At 36.2% G+C, this 13,251-nt stretch overlaps 1 protein-coding gene across 2 annotated transcripts in view; it reads right to left on the reverse strand.

Annotated features, from left to right (window-relative positions):
• HMG20A (high mobility group 20A) overlaps positions 1-13,251 on the reverse strand; it is a 67,307-nt gene that overhangs the window by 53,153 nt on the left and 903 nt on the right. The window lies entirely within an intron of this gene.

Below are 13,251 nucleotides of genomic sequence, written 5' to 3' on the forward strand. Positions count from 1 at the left end.
TCATCCTAAAATTCATATGGAACCAGAAAAGACCTCGAATAGCCAAAGCAATCCTGAGAAGGAAGAATAAAGCAGAGGGAATCACGCTCACCAACTTCAGGCTCTACTACAAAGCCACAGTAATCAAGACAATTTGGTACTGGCACAAGAACAGACCCATAGACCAATGGAAAAGACTAGAGAGCCCTGATATAAATCCAACCATATATGGTCAATTAATATATGATAAAGGAGCCATGGACATACAATGGGGAAATGAGACCCTCTTCAACAGCTGGTGTTGGCAAAACTGGAGAGCTACATGCAAGAGAATGAAACTGGATTATTGTCTAACCCTATACACAAAAGTAAACTCCAAATGGATTAATTACTTGAATGTAAGTCATGAAACCATAAAACTCTTAGAAGACAACACAGGCAAACATCTCCTGAATATAAGCATAAGCAACTTCTTCCGGAACACATCTTCTCAAGCAAGGTTAACAAAAGCAAAAATGAACTCATGGGACTACATCAAACTAAAAAGTTTCTGTATGGCAAACGACATCATCAACAGAACAAAAAGGCATCCTACAGAATGGGAGAAAATATTTGTAAATGACATATCTGACAAGGGGTTAACATCCAAAATATATAAGGAACTTGCACGCCTCAACACCCAAAAAGCAAATAACCCAATTAACAAATGGGCAGAGGATATGAAGAGACAGTTCTCCAAAGAAAAAATTCAGATGGCCAACAGACACATGGAAAGATGCTCCACATCACTAATCATCAGGGAAGTGCAAATTAAAACCACAATGAGATATCACCTCACACCAGTAAGGATGGCCAGCATCGAAAAGACAAACAATAACAAATGTTGGCGAGGATGCAAAGAAAGGGGAACCCTCCTACACCGCTGGTGGGAATATAAGCTAGTTCAACCATTGTGGAAAGCAATATGGAGGTTCCTCAAAAAACTCAAAATAGAAATACAATTTGACCCGGGAATCCCACTCCTAGGAATTTACCAAAGAATACAACTTCTCAGATTCAAAGACATATGCACCCCCATGTTTATTGCAGCACTTTTTACAACAGCCAAGATATGTGGTACATATACACAATGGAATACTATTCAGCCATAAGAAACAAATCTGACCATTTGCAACAACATGGATGGAGCTGGAGGACATTATGCTCAGTGAAATAAGCCAGGCAGAGAAAGACAAATGCCAAATGATTTCCTTCATTTGTGGAGTATAACAATGAAGCAAAACTGAAGGAACAAAATCACAGCCGTCTCAGACTCCAAGAATGAACTAGTGGTTACCAAAAGGGAGGGGTGTGGGAGGGTGGATGGAGAGGGAGGGAGACGGGGATTGAGGGGTATTATGTTTAGTACACATGGTGTGGGGGATCACGGGGAGAACAGTGTAGCACAGAGAAATCACATAGTGGATCTGTGGCATCTGGCTGCACTGATGGACAGTGACTGCATTGGGGTATGGGTGGGGACTTGATAATATGGGTAAATGTAGTAACCACATTGTTTTCATGTGAAACCTTTATAAGACTGTATATCAATCATACCATAATAAAAAAAAGTAAAATTTAATGTATTAGAAAAAATTACAGATTATAAGTGTATAGCTTGTGGCAAGTTTAACTTTTCACAAAATATACACACTTGTATCACCTGCAGCCCCATCAGGAAATAGAATATAGCTGCAAGCTAGAAATCACCCACCTGTTCCCACTCCTGTTCATTATCCCCACTGAAGTAATCAGTGTAGCTTCTAACAGTATAAATTTGTTTTACATGTTTTTGAACTTCATTCACACACTATGTACTCATGTGTCCAGCTTCTTTTGCTCAGTAGTATGCTTGATGATCGTCTATGTTGCACAAGAAGCATTTATTTACCCACTCTACTTTGATGGACATTTAGGCTATTAGAATAATGCTACTATGAATACTCTTGTTTATTCTTGTCTTTTAGTGAACATGTGTACAGATTTCTGTGGGGTGTATACCTAGGGACAGCTAGGTTAGAGGCTATCTGTATATACAACCAAACTGATTTCCAAAATGGTTTTATTTAACACACCTACATGAGTTTGTTTTTCCACATTAGTACTTGATACTGTCATTCTTTTTAAATTTTAGCTATTTCATAGGGTATGTACTAGTATCTCTTGGTGGTTTTAATTTGCCTTTATCTGATGATGATTACTGATTATTAGATGCATATTGGCCTACAGTTTGTGTAGCACCTTTCCAAGTATTTTGTCCTTGCTGAAATTTGATTGTGTTTTTTCCCTAATGATTTTTAGGAGTTCTAAGCGTGCCTGGCAAGTCCTTTATTAGATTCATGAATTGCAAATACAAACTCTCATTTCGTGACACTCTCTTTATGATGTCTTTTGGTGAACAGTTCTTAATTTTAATTAAGTCCAATTATCAATCTTCTTCCTTTTTGGACCTTTACCAACTCCAAGATCATGAAGATGTTTTCTGGTCTTTCCCTAAAATTTTATCTTTCACATTCAGATCTACAATCTAACTGGAACTGATTTTTCTTGTGAGGTAGGAGTCAAGGTTTTTTTCTCCCTGTATAACTCAGCTTATTTGTTGAAAAGTGCATCCTTTCTCTACTGTATTACACTGCTACTGCTGTAATAAATCAAATAATCATATGTGTTGGACTATTTCAGGATTTTAAAATCTGTTCCATAGATTTATCTATCTTTATGTAAATATGATGCTAATTACTGTAGCTTTATAGTGAACCCTATTACCTAGTAATGAAAGTGTTCCAGTTTTGTCAAGATTGTCTTGACTACTCTTCAGACTACCTTTGTCTTATTTTTCTGGAACTCCCTTTGTCTCATGTACTTCAGAAAAACATTTTCATTGGGAATAGAATTCTAGCCTAGCAGTTATTTTCTTGAACACTTTAAGGACTGCACTCCATTGCTTTCTGGCCCCCATTATGTCTGTCGAGAAGTCAGATGTCAGTCTTATTACCGTTCCTTCAAATATGAAATGTCTTTTTTCGCTGGCTACTTTCAGCAGTTTTACTATGAAGTGCCTAAATTTGGTACTCCTTACATTTATTCTGGTTTGGATTTACTGACTTTTTCAAATCCATGACTTGATGTCTTCATCAGCTTTAGAAAATTCTCAGTTGTACTGCCTTGGCATCTGTTTTGTATGGCCAGTTGGCCTGTGGAAGCCTTACGCTGAACTTACCCCTTCATGCAAGCAGATATGCCCTAGATAACAGCCTGCAGAGTCACAGCAAATTTAAGTTCCTGATACAATGTTCCCAGCCGTCCTTGTGATGGTCTCCCTTGCCTCCCAGGGCCTTCCCTTTGTATGCCCCTTGGGTAAGACCCCCTTGGAGCTTACCCAAACCCTGTTATCTTTGGTTTCAATTGACCAGCCCAACCTTAGCTTAGAAGCCCCAACACTCCACCTATAGACCCCACTAAATGCATGTGCCCCATGTCCTATGGCTCTCTCTGCTTGTACCTTTCCTTGACCTCCCTAGAGGGGAGGACCCTAGAGGTGAGCCATGTATATCCTCTAGGACCGGTGAGAAATAAATTTCTCTATTTCAATTCCCTTATGATCTTTTGTTGAACTGTGGTTCATTAACATCCCAGGACTCTATTTAACAAAGGTTAATTTAACAAAATCGTAACACATTGTGTTTTAAAATATTACTTCTCCTAATTTTCCTTCTCCTCTTCTGAGATTCTAATTACATGTACATTAGACTTTTTCATCATTTCACCTGTATTTCTGAATAGTTTCACATTGCTGCTATTACAACCTACAATAAAACTAAAACTACTGGCTTAAAGCACTACAGATTTTCTTTTAGTTTGGATATCAGAAATCTAAAATGATTCTACAGGGCTTAACTCCTTCTGGATGCTCTAGGGGAGAGTTTATTTCCTTGCCTTTTCTAGCTTCTAGGGGCTGCCTACATTCCCTGATCTATACAGCCTTTTCTCCATCATCAAAGCCAAGAATATAGCATCTTCTCTTCTCTCAGACTTGTTTCCATCTCTCTTTTATCTCTATCTCTGATCTTCTTGCCTCCTAAAGACCCTTGTGATTACATAGGCTGTATCTGGATAATCCAGGATGATCTCATCTCAAGATTCCCAATTTAGACAAATCTACAAAGTCCTTTTTGCTACATAGGGTAACATGCACAGGTTCTGGGGCTTGCAATATGGACATCTTTCAGGGACCATTATTCAGCCTTCCACAATCTCTTATGACCTTTCCTGTATCTGCATCCTTTTCTTCTCCTTGCTTTAGTCTAGAAACTTTCTAGGGCTCTATCTTCCAATTCACTAGTCATCTCTTCTGCTGTGTTAAGTCCTCTGTGAAGTGTTCTTAACTTAAATTACCTATTTTTCACCTTGTAGAAATTCCAAATGACTTTTAAAGTAGATTCTGCTTCTCTAGTGAAAAGTTTCCATCTTGACATCTATTTTCTTAAACATATTAGTCACAATCTGTATATGGTAACTCCAATATCCAGATTATTTCTGTATCTGTTTCCATCATCTACATTTTCTCTTCACCCTATTATTTTCATATGTCTGGCAATTTTTGCTAGCATGGTAGATTGTATATATGAAAAACTGTAGAAACTTTGAATAACATTACTTTTCCAGACAGAAATCCCCTATCCTCTAGAATGCAGCAGCAGCAGAGATCATCTTATTTCAATCAGAAATCAAGTTGATTTGAGGCTGATACAAATTTTTGTCAGGCTATGTACTTCTAGTTTGTCCCCACTTTAGGGTGTAGTTCCCTAGGGAATCCTACTTGAGAATCTGGGGTGTTTACAGGTCCATTCTTCCTTGCAGACACCTAAATTTTAATTCTTGCTTCTCAACATTATAAGACGGACAAAACTTTAACTCTACTTTCCAGGGGTTTTCTGCTTAGCTTCTAAGCCTCTGAGTCTGGGCAGCAAATACTGTGAGGGGAAAACAAGTTTAAAAAACATTCTCTGGGAGCCTCCCTTCTCTTCCAGGATCTTGGCCCCTTTGTCCTGGTTACCTATGGATCCCTAAATTCCAATTTTTGTGCACCCAGCCTCGTGAGACTACTGACTTCTCCGCTCCTAGCAGAGATCCTCTGTTTAGTTTCATAGTTTCTGCTCCTATGCTATGAACTAAGCAAATTTCTGGAAGGGAAAAGAGAAGCATATAACATAAGCTCACTTCTTGCAAGTTCCTTTGGCTCCATAATTTTGGTATCTTAAGTCCTGGCTGCCTCAGTAGGTCTCTGATGCCTTCACTATTCTTTTTAAAAACCTGCCTTTCCATGTTGTTCCCAGAAAAAGCATTAGTCTGCAGCAACCAAGTCCCTCAGAGCCAGGAGTACAAGTTATAACTGGGTTCCAGTCCAAACCCTACTGCTTACTAGTTGTGTGATTTTGGCAAGTTATTTAACCTAGGTATTTAGGCATTTTGAGTTTCAATTTTCTTTTATATAAAATGAAAACAACACTATCTCATAGACTTATGAGGATGTGAAGTTTAAATGTATGTGTAAAATGTCTAGTTAACAAAAACACTTAATGAGGTCTTACTGTGTCAGGTGCTTTATATGGGTTTGATCATTTAATGTATAGTTATTATTTCCACTTTCCTTTTCAAGATCACATACTAGTAAGTGATGGAGTTAGGATCTGACTCTAGAGCACTTTTCTTTTTAACTGTTCAATACTACTTCTATAATACTGCTTTAGTATTATGCCTGACACCAGTAAGTGCTCAATAAATGTCAGTTATTATTTAACAGAAAATACCAATGCTTCAGAAATATACACTAGTTACATCAGTTTTTCAATTTTTTTCTTCTGATTTGTCTCCTTTTCATTTTTGGAAAAAAAATTCTTATAACATCTTTCAATATACTTTGAAAGAACCTTTGTGAAAAATGAATGTCTAATAGCCTACTGAATGGATAGATAATAATTTAACTATTATCCTGTCATGGGATCTTTAAGTTTCCATTTTGTTAAGACAGTATAGATATCACTGTTTATCAATATTTTGTGTCTTTATCTTAAGTATTTTCTCAGAATACAATCCTATCAGAATCACTGGCTCAAGACTATGAACATTTGTTTATTGCTAACAGAACAGCGATATTATTTCCCCAAAGAGATGCAGTAATTGTGATATTGCCAGCAACAAACATGGAAGCTTTGTGTCAAGAGAATGGGAATTAAAGTTACGGAGTACAGGAATGAAAGAAGTGTGGAGACGGGAAAGAGAAGGGAGATATAAATTTTAAGGCTAAGAAAGAAAAAAATGAAGTACTTAGATAAAATTTCTAGTGAAGCAGAGGTGATAGTCTCACAGAAGTAGGGATGGAAGAAGAGAACTGGGCTTTGTTGAAAATTCAAATGCTTAAATACAAATACACATCATAATCTCTCAAGAATAAAGTTTCTATGATAGTTTTCAAAAGATCTGTCTCCCACCAATGCAATCCTGGGTACAGATAAATATTTAGTTGTAATTTATAGACTATCTGATATGTCAGGGTTCTGATCTTTAGTGTCACTTCTTATTTTAACCTGTCACTAAACATTTAGTAATTTGGTGTATGGATGTTTATTATTGTTTTAAGATACACAGAGGATAATTTCTCTTAAGGATAACATATAAAAAATTATATGTATAGATTACAAAACAACTACAGATTGTTGTTTTCACTTTGTTCAGTCAAGTCAGTCAAATGCCCTGGGAAGCAGCAGGCCTGCTCTAGCACCCACTGGGTCACTTATTCGGAATGCAATTTTGAGCCTTAATTGGCTTATCTATATATTGGGATTATATTTTATATGACTAAAAGCCAGCATTGGAACATTGCATCTCTTATTTTAGATTCCTGCTCTTATATTTGTTTAGTGAGTATACTAGAAAACAAAAGAATCTTCCTTCTTTTGCTAACACCTACTATTCTTTGAATATTTTAAAAACCTTTTTATCATGTTACACTTAAAGTTGTTATTTTAAAATTACTTTGCGGGACTCTCTTAGGGCTATTTGCTCCTTCTACCATCAGATAAATCTCATTGTATATACTCAGAGGCAGTTAGTTTCTTACAACTGCCTTCTTCTTTCTATTTTACTTCCATCACAGATTTTGGGGCAGTATGTACCTCTTCATCAGGGAGAAATAAAAAGGGCTTGGAAACGTGGGCTTAATGAGAGACCTTCCTCTGTTGGTCGGTGTGTTACAGCATCCTCAAGAAAAAAATAAAACAAACAAGAAAACTTCTCTGCTAACTGCTTTATTATGTACACAGATAAGTGAGTGTCTGATTGCCCAAGTTACATTTCAGATTTTTAAGCTAGTTTCCACTGGCCCCCAGTACATTTTGGTAATGATATGGAGGAATCATGGAATATGAGAATGATAACTGGCCTGAGAGGCATTCAAATCCTGATTCTCACTTATTGGCTAAGTGACTTTGGACAAGTGGTCTAACCTATCTAAGCCTCAGTTTTCTTACATGTGAAATGAAGTTAATATTTGCGTTTCACTAGAATTGTTAGTTGAATGGTAATTAGAATTATGGCCAAATGTGGTTTGAATGTAAATATTATTTAGAAAATTAGGAGAGCACCACTGGATAAGACCTGTTTTTGAGTTTAATCAAATTAGAGGCTGGTTTGATTTCTAGGATCCTTAAAAATCCATATCCTTTAAGAAGCCATTTTAGATAAGGGAGCAAACATAAAGGCTTTGGATTCTCTCATGCTCCAACAGATGCCAATTCCATGGTATAAACACACTTATCATAATAAAAGCAATAGCCAAAGGAAAAAGTTTACGCATATTCAATTAGCCAAAAAATTGTGTTGGTAAAAATAACACATTCATACATTGCTGGTGGCATCAAAAAATTACCACAACCTTTTAGAGAATAGTAGAGCTGTTGTATCAAGAACTATAAAATGCCCATACTCTTAGAACCAATAATCCCACAGAGACTTTATCCTAAGAAAATAATTCAAATAAGGAAAATAGCTATAGTTTTACTTAATGGTGCCTGGCACATAAAAGGTACTCAAATATTTCTTCAAATAAATACTTTTACTTGCACTGACTTCTCCAAATCACAGCCCTTGCTTCCTTCTCATTAAGATTGATCTGTTTTCATCATATGGGGGACAGTTTTAGAATCAAATTCTAGTATCTTTGTCTAGTCTCTGTTCTCCTATATTCTGCAGTAACTATTTTTTTTCATTAAGGTATCACTGATATACAATCTTATGAAAGTTTCACATGAGCAACATTTTGTGGTTTCAACATTCATCCATATTATCAAGTCCCTCCATCCACACTCCACTGCAGTCACTACCCATCAGGGTAGTAAGATGCTACAGAGTCATTACTTGTTCTCTCTGTGCTATACTGCCTTCCCCATGACCTACCTATATTGTGTGCTAATTATAATGCCCCTTAATCCCCTTCTCCCTCCCTCCCTCCATACCCACTATCCCCAACTTCTTCCCTTTGGTCACTGCTAGTCCCTTCTCGGAGTCTGTAAGTCTGCTGCTCTACTGTTCTTTCAGTTTTGCTTTGTTGTTACATTCCACAAGAGTGAAATCATTTGGTACTTGTCTTTCTCTGCCTGGCTTATTTCACTAAGCATAATACCCTCTAGCTCCATCCATGCTGTTGCCAAATGGCAGAGTTGTTTTCTTCTTATGGCTGAATAATACTCCATTGTGTATGTACCACCTCTTCTTCATCCATTCATCTACTGATGGACACTTAGGTTGCTTCCATATCTTGGCTATAATAGCTGCAGTAACTATTTTGATTTCTATCAGACTCCCTTACCTTATATTTTCACTTTCTCAACTCAGTTGAACTAAATACAGGAAACAAGTTGACCATATACTACATCCTTCACCTAATCAAAAAGAATCTGATGCTTCCTTCAAGATCCTAAGGTTTCCTTTTCTTTTGTCAATACCATTCTAGTCTAACCATTTACCTCACTGCCTGTTTCATTAAGATTTCAAATGATCATCACACCCATCTCTCACCTGAGCCTCAACATATCTCTAGTCCTACTGAGCCACTTAACATTTCCCCTGAGGATCTGAGGGAGAATTATCACCTCTGTTTTCATACTCTTGTTTTCTTCTTCTAGCCCCACCCCAAATCAAAATTCTTCAAGTTTAAGTATCTCCCCAGCTCTTTTTAAAAACAGAATCCATATACCATAAAATTCACCTCTTTAGTGTACAATTCAATGGTTTTCAGGATATTGGTATACAAGGTATTTTAGTATCAAGGTTGTACAACCATCACCACTATCTAATTCGAAAACATTTAGTCACCCCCAAAAGAAAGTCCACACCCATTAGCAGTTATTCCCCATGCCCATCCCTCAGCCCCCTAGCAACCATTAATATACTGTCTCTACATATTGTCTATTCTAGACATCTCATATAAATGGAATTATACAATACGTGCCCTTCTGTGTTTGGCTTCTTTCACTTTAGTGTAATATTTTCAAGGTTCATCCATGTTATAGTATGTATCACTATTTCATTCCTTTTTATTGATGAGTGATATTCCACTGTACACATTTTGTTTGTTCATTCATCAGTTGATGAACATTTAGGTTTGTTTCTATTTTTCGGCTCTTATGAATGCTGCTACTGTGAACATTTGTATAAAATTTTTTGTTTGAACACTTGCAGTTCTGTTGGGTAAATAATTAGGAGTGGAATTGCAAGTTAAATCTCTTGATATACAAACCTATTCTGCTTTGAAGTTGTGATAGCCTAGGACAGCTCTCACAATGAAAACTCTATAATGACTTTCTTATCCCACTTTACCCAAACACCCGCAGTCTTCAGAGTCTACCCCTATTAATTACAATTTATTTATTTCGAATTAAAGTCAGGGCATGGATCAGTTCTCATAGTTCTGATCATATACTATGTTTTTAATATATGCTCATTGACATATTGACATTCTAAGATGGCCACAAATGAGATAATGATGATTTATTCACTCCTTCATTCATCAGATATTTGAATGTCCATTGTATTCTGGTCACTATGCTTAATGGTATAAACAGTGGACAAAAGTTAATCAGTTTCATTACACCCCAAATGCCAGTTCAACTCCACAAGTATTTACTGAACACTTACAATGTGAATGGCATTGTACTAGCAGACACAGGGAGACAGAAAATGCAGTCTGCAGCCTTTTAGAATAGTACATAAACTCTACTTGTAACAATAACAACAACAAAAACAAACACCACCATCAGCAGCACTGGATATTAAATGCCGTAAGTAAACTACAAAATGCTCTGGAGGGCCAATGGACAGAGCACGTGGTTGGTTGGGAAAACAGAGAAGACATCAGAAAATACTTCTTGAATTTGAAGGTGATGCTTGAGGAAGATCCTCAAAGATGGCATTTTGACTGATAAAGACTCCTAGGAAAAGAGAGTGTTTCAGGCAGAGGATGGCATGAACAAAGACAGAAAGGCTGGGTACAGTACAGAATTTTTTTTTTCATAAACCAATCCAGTTATGGATATATAGATGGGTAATGAGAGAAGACTCCTGAATATTAGGCTTAGTATTTAAACAGGTTTAGAAGAATGATTTGAAAGTCTTTCTATAACAATTCAAATTACTTTGGTGATTCCTTAACCTTTCCTTGAAACTTTTCTATCATGTATATTTTCTAAAGTGCTCATGGAAATTAGTGATTTCTCCTTCCCAGAAGGAACAAAAAATAATTTAAAATCTTGACAGCTCAATGAACATGCTGATAGGGGAAGGCAGAAATTCAATAATCTCAGCAGTGTATCCTCACACTTTTGGCAATATGTAAGGCTTAAAACAGACACAGCCAGAACAGCAGGAGCAAGGGGTTAAAATAGCATTCATTAAGCTACTGACACCAGGCATTATGCTCGGTGACTGACATGTAGTATTTTTGATTCACCAAGCCAGCTTACTTAGGTTTATAGCAACTGAGGCTCAGAGACGTCAAGTAAATTGATCAAGTAACCAAGCTGGAGGACTCAACTAGTGAAATGTAGACAACAGTTTTGAACCCAGGCCTGTACGATCCCATATTTTCCCCATTGTTTGCTTTGTTTGTTTTTACCATACAAGGAGTCTAGAATGGTAGGATCATGATGCATGCATTAATGAAAAGGGGTGAATATTTAACACAGGAGCTTTAATGATCTGAAATACTCAAAACTAGGTTTAAAATAGTTTAGAGATCAAGACTAAGAGAAACCAAGTTTACGGCTGCTTCTTGATCAGTCTGAATGATGATCAAACTATTGATCTTATTTAGGAATGCCAAGGAAGCAAAATCCCAGTTTTGATTGGGAAACTAGAGCGTAAACTCCAAGAGAATATGGGTATTTATCTGTATTCACAGATGTATTCCAAGTCCCTAGAATACAGTAAGCACTTAACAAACTTTTGTTGAAATAATGAAGTCATGTAAGGCATACTCTCATTTGAATACTCCTGAAGCCCTTGAAACAAAGACAGAGTAGTTGAGTTTAAAAATCATTTAGGCTGTTAGGATAGCTCTTTAATACTCAGCCTCACGGCAAAACCAACCAACTACCAAAGCAACAAACATACAAAAAAAGCAGTAGTTGTGAAACATCAGCGTGATTTTACAAAGAAAGGTAGACCAAAGAATGAAAAGACAGTTTTGCATTATATATATATATCATTTAGGACTGAGTGGCTAATCAAGTTTCAGTGAGATGGAATCCACAATTTCGACTTACTGTTAGAACATTTTGAACATTTGTGAGCAGTGTATTATCCAATGATGACTTTTGGAAAAGAAAATGGTTATCTAATCTAAAAACTCTTAAAAAATTGACAATTTATTAATGATGGCAAGCAAAGGAAGGAAAGTTTCAAATTCATTAACTCAAAGGAGTAACAGAATACACTTACAAAAGTTTTTATTTTTCTAGTTTTGGTTGTATGCTTCTGTTAAAACATGCAAAGAAAACTGCAACACAAAGAACATTAAGGGTAAAACAAACCTTTGGAAGACAGCAAGCTTCTTCAAAGAAACACTTTCAAAGAGAATAAAAACAAGTTCCATGGACTTTCCCTCTATTTTTTACAAGCTTTTCTACTATTTCTTGCTTATGGAACCAATGAGTAACTGCCACTTATCACAAAACATATTCTTTCAGATACCTATTTACATATTGCTTTCTTCTGAACAGTTTTTCAAGCTGCTTCAAGTCTTTCAGCTGTATTCTTTTTATTTGTATTCTACCTCACTTCTTCCATGAACTAGCATAAAAACCAACTAAAAAAGCACATTTGCTTTCCACAGTTTCCTAAAGCATCTCAATATTTTAACTATCTTTTCTCTTTTTCATTTAGTTCCATAATCTTTACTTCAGTAATTCCTAATACTACAGTTTAACAGTTTAATTTGTCTGGGTGATACTTATTTTCTTCTCTGTTACATTAATACAGAAGATGCTGAACACTTTCTGATTAATTAAAAAGGAAATAGCTTTTTAAAAGAACAAGAATTAAAACAACTGCAAATTCTCAGGATAGATCATGTAAAAATTCCAAAGATAAAAACACAGAAGCGCTAATCTTTTCAAAATTCTTGAAAGACATTACAGTTCACTTGATGGATATTCTAATTACTGAAGTTGAGATTTCTTAAACTCCAAATAGACTTATTTCTTCACTATACACACACAAGTATTGTAGTACTCAAAAACAGAAGCTAAGGAATCAAAATTGTTGCATGTTTCTCACCACTTTATGTAGTTTCTTATAAAACACTGAGAATACAGAAAAAAATTTGTTTTATTCATGTTTTGTCCTTTGTGAGCCAACTTCCCTCCCCAATTAAAATCTTAGGCCAATCTCATGATCCTTGTACCATGCTTTAAAACCTCAAGGAGCAGATACCATTTTTTAATCGGTGCTGAGTTAAATTACAAAGGGGGGAAACGTACCAAAGTACAACTTTCACAAAAACTGCATGTAAGTTACATGTAAGAATTTTTAAGGCTGAGGAAGTTGTTTTCAGGCACAGGGCAGAACCTGTAGCCTAAAAGCAACAGGTCTAAGAACTTAAGATACCAATCTTATCAGTTAAGGTAACACCAAGTATTTGAATACTTCGGTATGATACTTTCTCTGGTAAGGTGAAAA

The sequence above is a fragment of the Manis pentadactyla genome, chromosome 11, assembly GCF_030020395.1.
Source record: "Manis pentadactyla isolate mManPen7 chromosome 11, mManPen7.hap1, whole genome shotgun sequence".
NCBI lineage: Eukaryota > Metazoa > Chordata > Mammalia > Pholidota > Manidae > Manis > Manis pentadactyla.